The following is a 9713-nucleotide window of genomic DNA, read 5'->3' as shown; positions in this document are numbered from 1 at the left end:
CCCCGGAGCCTGGGTGGCCTGATTTAGATCCTGGGAGCAGGGCCCCAGCTGCAGTCTTCCCTAGCCAGCCGAAACTCCTTCTGCCAGAGAGGTGCCTTCTCTCTAAAGGCTCTCTGGCCTTGTGCATTTCTGCCCCAGGACGCTGTTCTTTCTAGATCACTGGGCTGCACCCAAGTGTTGGAGTAAGGTACCGCAGTCACTCAGTCACTCTGCTGCACCAAGCTCCGCTTTCTTTAGGCACGCCTCCTGGAGCACCTGCAGGTGTCTCTCAGACCCCCTTCCCTCCCAATAGTCCCAGCCTCATCCCCTGTCAAATCTTGTTGGCCCATGTCCCCTTTGCTTATTGCCTGGCCTGTTGGAGTGACTGACAGTCCGATACCTTCTCCATTTATTGTGTCCCTCTGGGACCTTCAGGAGACAGCAATGCTTTCATTCAGAGGAGTGGCAAATGGAAGTGCAGGCTGGCAGTGGTGGGATTTTGGAATAGGCTGGGCTCCAGTCTCTGGATTCCCACTAGAGGAGTGGAGACTCCCTGGAAAGAGGACAAGATCAGGTATCAGATAGGCTGGAGTTGGAATCCTGACTTTCCTACTTGGATGTGTCCTCTTGGGCAAGTTCCTTGCCCATCTGTAGAATGGGTGTAGCAGAGGTACCACTCCTCCCAGGATGGCTGGGGGGACTAAGTGAAATGACGGATATGAGGCCCTTGGCTTGGGGCCTGGCGCAGAGTAAGGGTCAACAAATGGGAGTGGTTTCCTGCTGCACCAGGATGTGGGTCAGGTCTTCTCTCTGCCGAGTGCTGAGCCATCAGTGGTACCTAGCTATCCCAGGGCTATCTGAAGCAATGCAGGAGCCAGCTGGTCCCCTGGAACCTGCCCTGGGCATGGGCGAAGGCTCCTCCTGCTGGGATCCAGCATCTCTCTGGCTGTGGCTCTCCATGCAGAACCTGTTTCTCCCACCTTGCTCTTTCTGTCTGGGCAGTCAGGGCTGATGAAGCTGGCCACCCTGGAGCCATAGGGAAGTCTCTGCCTGCTTTGTTCGGTAGATCCTCTGACACTTGGTGACTTCAATTTCACAGACCTCTGGAGGATCCTGATTTCCTGCTCTCTTGTTTGTAAAGGGACTCAAATGAGGGACAGAAACCCAGACACACATGAACAGCTGGAACGCAGGAGAATTTGCAAATCTCAGGGTGTCAGGCCTGGGAGAGCCCTGAGGGTCATGAGGCCCACCTGCCTCTGTCAATGATGGAGAGCCTGAGGTCCAGAGAGGGCCTGTTACCTGTCACAGGTGACACAGCTTGTAAAGGACTGAGCTAGGGTTCAAACCTGGATTTCCTGACTCCCCATCCAGTGCTCTCTCCACTGCACCCCACCAGCCTGAACAGTGTGCTGGGGACCCCACAGGGAACCCCACTTTCATTTCCTGCCTCCATATCTTGACCCACATCCCCATACCGGATCAGGTAGAAAGTCACAGGGAGCAACTCACAGCGCGGGGATTGGTGAGGATCAGGATGGTCTCTAATTCCAAATGGGCCGGTTACAAGAACTCGCTGACTGCCTCCTCTCCACGCCTCTGTCCGTGCTTTTTCTGTAGTCTGGACTGCTCTCCTCCCAACTCTGCTGGTCAAAATAGCCTTCTCACACCTCCCAGGTCCCACCCCTCCCAGGTCCCACCCCTCCCAGGTCCCACACCTCCCGGATCCCACACCTCCCGGATCCCACACCTCCCGTGTCCCACCCCTCCCAGGTCCCACCCCTCCCAGGCCCCACACCCCCCTAGAAGCTTTGTGCAGAAAAGGAAGGACTGTGCACTGTTGCTTTGTGCCCCATATAGCACTTTGTTTATGCTGCTTTTATCACATGGTTTCTTATGTTTTCATTGTCAGCTGAAGGGAATGCCCCTTTCCTGCTGTCATTCTAAGACATTTGGGAGCCAAGTCAGTTTCAGAGGCTACAAGACAGGGAGCCAGGAATCACCTGTGTCCCGACCAGAGCACTCACGGGGAGGAGCTTCTCTGCTGCTGAGGCTTGGCTGGCCTGGCTTCCTCCCACCTGGCCAGACTCTCATCTTCCTTCAGTTTGTGGGAAGTGAGTCCATTCATCTCTGAAATATTCTTAACAGGCATTTGCAAACTAGACATCAGGTCCTTCTGTAAACCTGTTCTGGCGCAGATGCTTACAAAAAAACACTCATCTCTCCAGTAGGGTCCTGAGGCCATATGGCCTTGTGCCCACAGTGCCAGTAAAAGGCTGGAGTTTGGTTGGTTTCCCCTGCCTAGAAAATAAAGGAAAGGAAGATGTGGCACCTGCCTAACCAGCCTCTCCTGCTGAGGGTTTCCAGTTCTCAGAAATCTCACATTGTTAGGAGCTATGATGTCTGAGCTGGGGCCTGCTATCACCTGCACCTCCCAAGCAGCTCCTGCAGGAAGTTAGACCTCAGAGCCATTCAAAGCCTTGGGATTCCAGGGATCTGCCTGTATCCTCCTTCTATCGTGGACCAGAGATCCTAGCAAAATCCAGTGAGTGGCTCCACGCAGATTTTGTAGCTGACACTTAATGCCTTCTTCCTGTAAACCCGGACTGTGACACGAGCTTATACGTTATCACATTTAATCATCCCGATAGCCTTATAGCACAGGTAGTATTGTCACCATTTCATAGATGCAGAAATTGAGGCCCTGGGATGTTGAGCTATGTGCCCAAGGTCACACACAGCTAGAAGGCTGCCAGCTGGGACTGGAATCCAGCTCTTGCTGACCAGAAAGGCTGTGCAAATGACCATTGCACCACCCTGCCATCAGATCACCCCTGCCCCTAACACCTGATCCCAGCTTTCTAGAATAAGGCCAGTGTACTCGTAGAGTCTCCAGGCTTGGCTTAACATTGGCTTAAATGCCATCAGGGTGGAACTCCACTCCTTCCGTTAGGAAACTGCTGTCCAACCTCAGAGCTTTCGCTGGGAGAAAATGGTTCCTGCCACTAGGCCTAAAATTCCCAGGGATTCATCTCATACCATTTTGCATAATTATACCCTCTCATGTTATCCCCAATACTTCCCCTCCCTCAAAGGCCTCCACACCCCTTGGAGCCTTGTATGCAATTATCCTATTTTGCTTAACTTGGCAGAGCCCAGAGTGTGGGTCTTTTCATCTGTTATAATTATTCCATTTCCCTTGTTCCTGCATTGTTTCAGATATTTCATCTCTAAACACCCTCCAATTGCAGGGTACCCTCTGGAACAGTGGTTGCCAAGAGCCCAATGCTGCACTCAGGAAAGATCTCATTAGGAGCAGATGGAGGGAGGGAACATCCCCACTGGGCAGGGGTTGCCCAAGCTGCCAGTAACAATGCCATCTGGAGGGTCTTACCTCCTCCCTTCCTGGGCATCCAGGGCTGCCCAGACGCTAGTCTGAAGGCAGAAGGGGCTTACCAATTGCTCTCCTGGGCACGGAGGGTATGGATAGACCCCTCTCTGAGCAGGGACATGGGTCTGAGTCTGTCTACATGTCTCTCATCTCAGCCTTCTTTCACTACTCTAGTTCAGCTGTTCGTTTATTTAACAAACATTTGTCAAAGACCTGCCATATGCCAGACCTAGAGCTGGGCAGTGGGGATGCCATGGTAAATAGAGGCATGCATTCCCTGCCCTCAGGAGACATATGTTCCAGTGCATGGGAAAGACAGTAAGCAAGCAAAGCAGCTGATGCATATGGACAGTTGAGGCACAAGGAGAGCAAATGGCAGAGTCCAGGGAAGGAGAGTAATAAGGGGTCCTGCTGAAGTGGGGTGGTCAAGAGGGGCCTCTGAGCAGATGGCATTGAAGCTGAGACCTGAAGATGGGAAAGACCCTGCTAGGGAAAGATGTGGGAGGTCGGTTTCTGGAAGAGGTGACAGGATGTGCAAAGCCCTGGGCAGGAGAGGCTTGGCTGAGTGGAAGGATGGATGGAAGGGCAGTGGGCATGAGCTGAGGCTGGAGGGCCGGCAGCCCAGACTGGGAGGAGGTTACATATGGTTGCAAGTAGCTGCCTCTCCCACTCACTTGCTGTGCGGCATAAGCAAGTCACTAACTTAGGTCTTCTCTTTGGTAAAATGGAGAAGGAAGGTCAGGCGCGGTGGCTCATGCCTATAATCTCAGCAATTTGGGAGGCCGGGGCAGGAGGATCACTTGAGGCCAGGAGTTTAAGACTAGCCTGAACAACATAGCAAGAACCTGTCTCTATGGAAAATAAAAAAAAAATTAGCTGGGTGCAGTGATGTGAGCCTGTAGTCCAAGGTACTCAGGAGGCTGAAGTGGGAGGATCACTTGAGCCTGGGAGTTCCAGGGTGTAGTAAGCTATGATGTGCACTCCAGCCTGGGTGACAGTGTGAGACCCTATCTCTTAAAAAGAAATGGAGATGGTAATTCCTCCTTCCTAAATGTGTCAGGAGGCTTCAATGGGAAGCCAGGCTATTCCAGGCCCAGGGCAAGCCCTGCATGCAGGGAGCAATTCTTTTCTTTTTCACCCCTAGTTCCTTAAGGAAAAACATCCTAATGTCTTAGCTGTCTCTCTCCATCCCACTCCTGTCCACCGTCCTTCCCCTCCCAAATGTGAGGTTCTCCCCATTCTAAGTGACACCCAGACAGAACTGGCCAGACTTTAGCCATACCACATCCAGTTATCTCAACTCCATGTTGTCTGAGCTCTGCCGGTCCCAGATGGTGACGCAAAGGGCAGGGCTTCTGCCCCCACGGTGGGCTCGCATGTGCGCCTTCATCTCACTTGCATTCTCTCTCCATTTTAATCTTCAAATTGTTTTAATTAGTTATTCAGTGGGTACGAAAGAATATCTCTGGCATCTGTGTAAAGCATAAAGAATGAGAACACAGCGAATACCTGTGTACCCACGCTCAGTTTAAGGAGAGCGTTTCTTTCCTATTTGGATTTCTGCGTCTGCGTCTCCCCAAGTTTGCCTAGAGCTAATCGCTTTCTTGAATTTTGTGTTTATCTTTTTATTTCTTTTCTTTATAGTTTTGCACTTATGTTTATATACCCAAGTAACATATTGTTTTAGTTTCTGCATGCTTTGGAACTTTATGTAAATATAAACGCAACCACACTGTATGTGTCTTTCCTTTGCCTTTTTTGTTCAACCTGGTTTTTCTGATATCCGTGTTGTAACTTTTTTGTTGTTGTTGAGATGGAGTTTCGCTCTTGTCCCCCAGGTTGGAGTGCAATGGCTCGATCTTGGCTCGCTTGCATCTTCCTGGTTCAAGCAATTCTCCTGCTTCAGCCTCCTGAGTAGCTGGGATTAAAGGCGCCTGCCACCACGCCTGGCTAATTTTTGTATTTTTAGTAGAGATGGGGTTTCACCATGTTGGTCAGGATTGTCTCAAACTCCTGACTTCAAGTGATCTGCCTGCCTTGGCCTCCCAAACTGCTGGGATTATAGGCATGAGCCATTGTGCCCGGCCGGTTACTGTTATATAGTTATTCTATTGTGAGAGTAGATCATGATTTAATTATTCATTTTCTGACCTAAGGATGTTTGGGCTTGTTTTCAGGTTTTTTTCTTTCACAATGCTACTGAGAACATTTCGGCTCGTAGCTGGACCCACAGATGCAATGGTGTTGATCTAGGAGTGGAATTGCTGGGTTGTGGAGTAAGGCTAAATTGTTTTCCAAAGTGGCTGTACCTGTTGATACTCCCATCGGCAGTATAGAAGTATTCCTGTTGATCCACAGCCTTCCCAGCCCATGCTTGGTGTCTTTTTAAGTTTTGTTGATTTAGAGGGTGGTATCTCATTGTGGTCCACCTCAATGTTCCAGTGCATTCTTCAAAGCAGCCATTTTTTGTCTTTGCCAAAGTTAAGGTTACTCTCTCCTCTTCAGAGTCTGTTTCCAGGCCCACCCTCTACCCTTCTTGGTTATGGCAGAAAAGGATGCAGCCTTCCTTCTCTCTCAAGCCTGGGCTCTTTTCTCTCTAATGCAGGAGCCTACTTCTCCCCTTCATCCCCATCATCTCCAGTGTCCCCATATTTATGATTTCCAGATTTCATAAATGAGTAGTGTGGTAGGTAGTGTTGGTCACATATCCAATCTCTGGCTATGTTCAACCTCTTCTTCCTTGCCTTCCTCTTCCTACAGAGTCTGAAAATGCTGGATAGCTTCCTGGCTGCCCTTGCAACTAGATGTGGCCATGGGACCCCGTTCTGGTCAATACGATACAGGGGCATGTTTACTGGGAGGCTTCTGAGAAAGATTTATCTCCCTGAAAAATGGAAGTAGGTTCTCCCTCCTTCTGCCTGCCATGGATGTTTATATATGAGAACATGATGTTTGGAGCTGCAGCAGCCACCTTGCAACTCTGGGCAGTAAGTCTGAGGACAAGAAGCCGATGTGCTCAGGATGTAGAGAAAGGATGAAAAAGGCCTGTATTCTTAGGCACACTGGGGGGGCCAGTGAGCTCATTCTGGAGCTGCCAACCTATAGACTGCTTGTTATGTTAATCAGATGTCTTTATTGCTCAAATGATGTTCATAGGATAATCTATTTGCAGCCCCAAAATCCTGACTCTGGCCTCTGTAGCGATTTCTCTGTCTTGCTTTTTCTGTCATCCTGTTCACTGACTCTTTTTGTACTCCAAATCTCACTCTCTAAAGACTCAGTAATGTAATTCCTGCCAATCCAGTTCCTCCTGAACTTTCTATAATACCTGACACTGTTCATCCACCTTCTGGAGGGCTTTTCCCTCCTGGGCTTCTGTGATGCTCCAGGGTCCAGGATCTCCAGCTGCCATCGTCTCTTCTCTCCATGAGCTACTTTTGCTGAACATCTGCTACAGACCAGGAGCTGAACATGGTTCTTTCCAGAGGCCACTTTACTCCCTACAAAACTCCTGTGACTTTGGTATTATAATTTCCACTCCACAGATGTGGAGCCTAAGCTCAGAGATGGTAATTAACTCATCCACCGTGATGGAGTTAGTAAGTGACACAGCTGGGATTTGAACTGAGGTATCTTCAACTTCAATTACACCATCTTGCCCAAGGCTAGACAGCCAGTGTCTTTCTCACAGCTCTTTTTAACCCTCTCCTGAGGTCAAATGACACATTCTTATTGTATTAGGCAATTCTTGCATAGTTATAATAAAATACCTGAGACATGGCCTGGCACAGTGGCTTGTGCCTGTAATCTCAGTACTTTTGGAAGCCAAGGAGGGCAGATTGCCTGAGTCCAGTAGTTCAAGGCCAGCCTGGGCAACATGGTGAAACCCTGTCTCTACAAAAAATACAAAAATTAGGCAGGCGTGGTGGCTTGTGCCTGTGGTCCCAGTTATTCAGTAGACTGAGGTGGGAGGATCATTTGATCCTGGGAGGTTGAGGCTGCAATGAACCATGATAGCACCACTGCACTCTAGCCTGGGTGGCAGAATGAGACCCTGTCTTAAAAAAATACCTGAGACTGGGTAATTTATAAAGAAAAGAGGTTTAATTGGCTCACAGTTCTTCAGGCTTTACAGGAAGCATGGTGCTAGCATCTGCTCGGCTTCTGGTGAAGCCTCAGGGAGGTTTCAATCATGGTGGAAGGCAAAAGGGGAACAGGAATGTCACATGGGTGCCATACACTTTTAGATAGACAGGTCTTGTGAGAACTCACTCACTATTGTGAGGACAGCATCAAGAGGATGATGCCAAACCATTCATGGAAATCCACCCCGATGGTTGAGTCACCCCCCACCAGGCCGCACCTCCAATACTGGAGATTACAATTCAACATGAGATTTGGGTGGGGACAAATACACAAATGATGTCACTCATTGCATCAATTCTAGAGAGGCCTCCCAAGTTTTTCCCACAGTCTTTTTTTTTTTTTTTTTGAGACAGAGTCTCGCTCTGTGGCCCAAGCTGGAGTGCAGTGGCATGATCTCGGCTCACTTCAAGCTCTGCCTCCCAGGTTCACGCCATTCTCCTGCCTCAGCCTCCTGAGTAGCTGGGACTACAGGTGCCCGCCACCACGCCTGGCTAAGTTTTTCTATTTTTTAGTAGAGACGGGGTTTCACCATGTTAGTCAGGATGGTCTCGATCTCCTGACCTCGTGATCCGCCCGCCTCGGCCTCCCAAAGTGCTGGGATTACAGGCGTGAGCCACCGCGCCCGGCCCCCACAGTCTTACACGATCCCTTCAGTCCTGAAAAACCACGAATGCTTCTCCTCTCCCCTTACATCTGCCATGTGTAATTCTCACCTGGTCTGCCTTTGTGGTTTCTGACCACAGTATCTTCCACCCATGGAGATGGATGGGTCGTCCTTCATTCTTTTGTCCACCCTTTCCTTCTCCATCTCATATACTCAGTCAGAAGCAGCAGCCCTGGGTGACCCCACTGAAAATGTTTCTCGCATCTGTCCCTTTGTCCTCACTCCTAGGCCATGCCCCATGCCCCACCACCTGGTCCTTCCCCTTCTCATCCACCCCCAAGACTGCTTCCAGATGGATGGTTCCAATACATTGCTTTCCTGATGTCCTCACATGTTCCCATTGCATATATGGCCCAGTCCTGGCTTTCATGTCCCTTCATAATCTGGCTCTGTCCTTGGTTCTTGACAGAGTAGTTCAAATCCGCCAGCATGGGCTGCTGTTTCCAGACATACCTTCCCCTTTCTTAACTTCCAGCTGCTCACTCTCCACCCCCACACTGTCTGGCATCTGCCTCCCCTAAGCATAAAACCTCTCATCTTTCAGTACCCATCTCTAGTCCTATTGGTGAGGGGAAGACTTCTGTTACTAGACTGCTGGGATCTCTCCCAGCTCAGCTTTCCTATAACTCTTGCTTTCTCTACAGGTCCCTGGGGCACCTGTTAGATGCTCACTGTGTCATGGTGTCTAAGCCAGATTTCTCAGACAAGACCATAAAGTTCTTTATGATTGGAACCATGCCTCTCCCTATCTCAATCTTGGGGAACCGAATGGAGATGTTCCCTTTCCTGTAAGTCAACTCACCTGCCTGTATAAATATTAACTGAGCATCTACTATGTTCCAGCTTCTATTCTAGGTACCGGGAATGCAGTTGAGGAGACAAAGTTCCTGGCTTCAGGAGTTGATGGTGTGATAGGGAAGACAAACAAATAAATTGTAGAAAGTATGACTTATTATGGGGAAAGTATAGGGTGCTCCTAATAGGGGTGCACATGACAAAGGCCAAAGTGACAGGAAAGCCTTCATCCCAAGGAAGGAAATTGTAAATCGAGACTAGAAGAGGTTTAGCCAGGTGAAGAGGCAGGTGAAGAGCAAGGAATGTTCCAGGTAGGGCACATGTGAAAGCTCAGAAGTGAGAAAGCACAGCACATTTGAGAGAGTGGAAAATCAGTCTACTCCGGCTGTGTCTGGCATGGAGTGTGTGTGGAAGATAAGTGGTGAGAAGGGCTGGGGGGGTGGTGCGTGGGGGCCAGATGGGCCGGGCCCAGGAGAGAGAGGAGTCCTGGGTGTTGTGGTCTTGGTGAGGAGGGATGGCATTTTTTTTTTTTTTTTTTTTGAGGTGGAGTCTTGCTTTTTCGCCCAGGCTGGAGTGCGGTGGCACGACCTCGGCTCACTGCAACTTCCGCCTCCTGGGTTCAAGCAATTCTCCTACCTCAGCCTCCTGAGTAGCTGGGACTACACGTGCACACCACCACACCTGGCTACTTTTTGTATTTTTTATAGAGATGGGGTTCCGCCATGTTGGCCAGGCTAG

At 49.8% G+C, this 9713-nt stretch overlaps 1 long non-coding RNA gene across 1 annotated transcript; it reads right to left on the bottom strand.

Moving 5' to 3' along the window:
- Positions 1-376: 376 nt before the first annotated feature.
- LOC129468004 (uncharacterized) lies at positions 377-1600 on the bottom strand. The gene is made up of 2 exons (XR_008652523.2): positions 1492-1600; positions 377-532 (listed from the first exon to the last, which is right to left on the bottom strand). It is a non-coding gene; the product is annotated as an uncharacterized lncRNA (long non-coding RNA).
- Positions 1601-9713: the final 8113 nt, after the last annotated feature.

The sequence above is a fragment of the Symphalangus syndactylus genome, chromosome 2 (genome assembly GCF_028878055.3).
Source record: "Symphalangus syndactylus isolate Jambi chromosome 2, NHGRI_mSymSyn1-v2.1_pri, whole genome shotgun sequence".
Taxonomy (NCBI): Eukaryota; Metazoa; Chordata; class Mammalia; order Primates; family Hylobatidae; genus Symphalangus; species Symphalangus syndactylus.
This window is presented reverse-complemented; position numbering and strand designations above follow the sequence as displayed.